We start from the raw sequence: 5279 nt of genomic DNA, 5'->3' as shown, positions 1-5279 counted from the left end.
GACATAGTCCCTGTCCCTGTCCCACTGACTCAGTGTCCACCACGCACCCACAAGTTGGATGGTTCAAACTCCTCCCCCTCCAGCCCCACCTGCAAAAAAAAAATCAAACAAGTGTATCTATAAAAGAGAAAATATTACGACCAGGGTAGGGGTGGTGGCACAGAAGAAGAGGAAGAAATTCAGAGTTTCGACGTAAGACATGTGTCTTCGTCCTTTCAGCCAGATTAGTTAGCTTGGAATGAAAGCATTTAGAGGGCAGGGACCACGTCCTCTGAAGGCCTGAAACCCAGAGTGGGCATGGAATAAACTTGATACCATAAAAAAGCTTGTGGGTGGGGAAAATATCTATCAACTTTGTTGTACTGTATTCCCCCAAGCACCCAGTTCCAGCACTCTGCACACAATAAGCGATCCATAAATATGATTGATCAATTGAAAGCAATCAAGAGGCTCAGCCCTGTCACCTTCCACTATTCCTCTGGCACCATTCCCAGCACTGGGAAAAGGAATCCACATTAACAAGAAGCATCTCCTCCCTCCATCTCTGGCTGACCACCGGGCCACAATCTACACCCACTGTCTTTTCCCAACGATGCACCCTCTAGCCCACGGTCACAGTGGGTCTGCTGTTGGCACCCACTCTGACTCTGACTGACCACCGGGGAGGATTCCAGATCTGTTTACTCCTCTTGGGTCTCCATTTCTGGATTGCTCGGATCCAATTCAGATCCAAGCAACACAGAAACAAATGAAATCTAACTGGATCAGAAGCACGGATGCCATCTGAGCTCCCCAGACGGTGGGACGATAATCTGTTCGTTTGTAAAGCCCTGATGGATACGAGCTCCCAGGGAGGAGCCTGGGGGAGGCAGCAGAAACCACTCAAAGTTTACCCGCTGCCAGGAGTCGGATGCTTCTGACCCCAGCTCTGGGTTAAATGTTCCAATTTTCTTCGGCACGTTTATATGTAATCTGTAAATCTGTCCAAGTCTCTGAACTAGTCACAGGAAATCGGAGGGGGAAGCCTAAAGCCCAAGTGTTAAGAGACTAAGGAGCTGCGTGTTCTCCTTTGACATGTCTGGTTTCCTGTGGCATCAGGCTCTGGAGACGGGAGTCTAGACAACATCCAGAAGGGCTAAGCCTTGGCTGGGGGATTGACTGGCTCAAAAAGACCAAACTGCAAAAACACTCCCTTCCCACTGCCCCGTCGGTAATCCCTATCTAGAAGGTCTGTCAAAGTCTCCTCTTCCTTCAGGGTGGACCAGCACCCCACAGCTTTTATTTTTATTGTATTTTTAAATGCTTATTATGTGCCAGGCACCATTCTAAGCACTAGGGTAGATAAAAGGTAATGAGGTTGGACACAGCCTGGGCTTGGGAGTCAGAGGTCGTGGGTTCTAATCCCGGCTCCTCCACTTATCAACTGTGTGATTTTGGGCAAGTCACTTCACTTCTCTGTGCCCCAGTTGCCTCATCTGTAAAATGGGGATTGAGACTGTGAGCCCCACCTGGGACAACCTGATTACCTTGTACCTACCCTAGAGCTTAGAACAGTGATTGGCACACAGTAAGTGCTTAACAAATACCATCATAGTCCATGTCCTACATGGGGCTCACAGTCATAATCCCCATTTTACAGATGAGGTAACTGAGGGACAGAGAAGTTAAGTGACTTGCCCAAGGTCATACAGCAGACAAGTCGCCGAGCCAGGACTAGAACCCAGGTCCATGTGACTCACGGGTCCATGGTCTACCCACTAGGAAATGCTGCTTCTAAGCAAATGGAGTCCTAAACTCCCTCATCCCCCATGGTCTCAACCCATCCATGTCCCAGATCTTCTCCAATCACCCTCGCCTGTCCAACCCTAGAGGGACCAAGGAGAGGCCTGGTTCTGCGCTCAAGGCTGCACTCATCTGCACGTGCCACTCTTTGCACCAGGAGCAAAGAAGCTCCAAGAATCCACCTGTTTCTTAACCACACTCAGGGGGTCTGACATGTTATCTGGCCAGTGAAGATTTGCTACCATACACTCTGTCACTGCTGAGCAGAGGGAGATGGAAAGTGACAAGTTGGACTAATGGAGGCCTGGGAGGTGTGGCCTGAGAGGGCCAGTCCAGGAGTTTGCCCTCTTGAGAGTAGCTGCCCAAGGAACCTGACTCCTCCCCAAATCCTCTCCAGCCTCCTGACCTCTGGACACCCCCACCCCCACCCGGCATGGCTCAAGGCCCCGCCATGGGGCAGCAGACAGACAGACAGACCGGACCAAGAGCCTGGTGGAAGCCCTGGGAGTGCTACCCATCAGGCAGTTAGTTGTGCTCCCACCAGGTCACTAGGCTGGGTATAGAGAGGGCCTGGGGCTCCACACACACCCTGCTTGGTGAACCCAAGACCCATGCTTGGCATGAGGACAGTTGCATGCATAGTCAAGCCCCAAATGGCATTTCTGTCTGAAATTACCATTCAATGCCACCCGCTCGCCACAGGCAGACATCCTGCAGATTGATGGGAGAGACGTAAGGAAGACCGTGAGTCCGGCGGACCAGGGTCCCTGGCTATACCTCATCCGCCACACCTCTGTCACCCGGGGAGCGGAACCCAGCCCCAGGCTGCTAAAGTTATCACCAGTGGGTGTGGGTGGAACCAGGTGGAGAAACAGGTCTCCAGCCAGATGATCACTGATACCAGTTCAGGGCAGCAAAGCTCAGGGAGGCCCGACAGCAACTGAACACATCCAACAAAAGCTCTGCTACTCCACGAAATGTGACCCCATACCTTCTCCCTTCCCTCTCGCCACACCTCCCTGCTGTTCTTTTCAGAGATGTACACCCCCGCTCCCTCCAAAGAAAAATCACAAATGTGCGGTGTGAAATATCAGAACTAATTAGACCAAATGTTGCTCAGATCTGTTGCTGGTTTCCTAGTGGAGCTTGGCTGGTCTTGTGCAGGGAATCTGATAACTAATCAGGATACAGGGCCTGCTCTGGCTGGAGGGGGAATGGAAATTTTGAAGGGGGCGGGAGGGGCATTCTGGGGGGCAGGGGGAGCGGTCTCTGAGATATATACATATACATTATGTATATGTAATCTCATATACATATGAGATTAAATATATGAGATGTATTACATATAAGGTGTACACACACACACATCCAGGGAACATGTCTACCAACTCTGTTGTATTCTCTCAAGAGTTTAGCACAGTGCTCAGCACACAGTATGCACTCAATGAAGACCATTGATTGAGATGTGTGTGTGTGTGTGTGTGTGTGTGTGTGTGTGTGAGTGTGTGTCTGTCTCTGTAGACTATACGTTCATTATGGGCAGGGAACGTGTCGGCTAATTATGCTGCATTGTACTCCCCCAAGTGCTCTGCACATAGTAAGCAATAATAAATACCATTGATATATCATATATACGTACATACTTTTGTGTGAGAGAGAGAGATAGAGAGAGAGAGATACAAAGAGAGAGAGATAGCCATAGTCTAGTTTTGAAGGGGGTTAAGGGGAAGAGAGGAGACATTGCTATACAGAAGCAGCGTGGCTTGGTGGAAAGAGCCTGGGCTTGGGAGTCAGAGGTTGTGGTTCTAATCCCGGCTCCGCCATTTGTCTGCTGTGTGACTTTGGGCAAGTCACTTAACTTCTCTGTGCCTCAGTTACCGCATTTGTAAAATGGGAATTAAGACTGTGAGCCCCACGCAGGGCTACCGGCTTACCTTGTATCCACCCCAGTGCTTAGAACAGTGCTTGGCACATAGTAAGTGCTTAACAAATACCATCATTATTATTATTGTTATTATTATTATTGTGCTGCAGGGCTACCAAGAGGCGGTAGGGGATGCAGTCAGCACCAATGCAATTGATGAACAGGACCTCAGGAAGAAGGAAGAAGTTTCCAAGATTGTTCCTTTTGGTTGCCCATGACCATATTTGATAACCAAACTTCTTGGGCAGGATTTAGATGAACTTTAGACTTTCTGGTCAGAAAGCCTTTGGGGTAAAGTCATGGCACTTCCTAACTGAGCTACCAGGATTGATTTTGGAATCTGCTCCTCAAAGGATTTCAAGGAGGACTTTAAAAAACAGTCTGCAGGATGGGCAGAGCATCAGAGAGGTTTCAGTGCATCCTGCCACTGAAGGGAGAGACCTCCGGGGCAGCCCGAGGAGTCAGAGTCAGGCCAATAGGCTCCCACAGGGGCTGGGAGAGGCTTCCCTCAAAACTGCCTGTGGCCAAGGGCTACTGTGGCTTTGGGCATTTGCCTTGAATTAATGACACTTACTTTTCCAAAATGCTTTCAAAGACCTCACTTTATTCTCACACCATCCTTATGAGGTAGGTAGGGACAGGTCATATGATCCCATTTTATAGACGGGATAACAGCCCCAGGAGATAAAGTGACTTGCTCAAGGTTACACAGCTCTTTTTCACCTGACCATGCAGCCTGCCCCCAAGGTCCTGCCATCTGAGCGAACGCTAGGCACCGAATAAAGAGCAGCCTTCTGCGGCTGGTACTGTTAATGATAATTGTTGCATTTATTAAGCTTTTACTACGTGCCCAGCACTGTGCTGAGCACTAGCGTAGATGCCAAATAATTTGGTCAGACACAGTCCCTGTCCCACATGGGGCTCATAGTCTGAGGAGAGGGGCACAAACAGGTACTGAATCACCATTTCACAGATGAAGAAACTGAGGAACAGAGAAGCTAAGCGACTTGCACAAGGTCTCAAAGCAGGCAAGCGGTGGAGCTGGGACTGGAACCCAGAACTTCTGACCCCCAAACTAGTGCTCTTCCCAGTAGGCCATCCTACTTCCCACAGTTGGCGCAGGTGGGGATCCTGGCAGTGCCCAGTCTGAGTCACCTGGGGAGGCCACGAGCAGCACGTAGAGTTGGGGGTTTCAGGATAACTGCATCTGGTTCCATCAGCTTACCCAGCTCTTCTGAGTTCTCACCTGCCCATCTCTTTGTTCCTTTGCCCCCTGCCATGCTGCCAGAGCCCACTTTGCTGGTCAAATGAGACTTCCTCTGCTCTTTGACTCTGTTTTGTTTAATATACACGTAGATTACAGCTACATTAGAGGAGCCCGAAAATACCATAGCAGAACTAAAGTAATTATTATAATGCAGCCTTAACAGAGGCTGAAACGAGACAGAATTAAAAATGTGCCAGCATAATCGCAATTCTCTGTTCCCAACGACCTTCCGGAGTTGCATCCATTTGGAAGCTGCAGTCAGAGGCTTCAACTATCAGGGAGAATAAAAAAATAACAAACAAGTGT

This window comes from Tachyglossus aculeatus, chromosome 10 (genome assembly GCF_015852505.1).
Source record: "Tachyglossus aculeatus isolate mTacAcu1 chromosome 10, mTacAcu1.pri, whole genome shotgun sequence".
Taxonomy (NCBI): domain Eukaryota; kingdom Metazoa; phylum Chordata; class Mammalia; order Monotremata; family Tachyglossidae; genus Tachyglossus; species Tachyglossus aculeatus.
The sequence above is the reverse complement of the archived record's forward strand: the minus strand, read 5'-3'. Positions refer to the sequence as shown.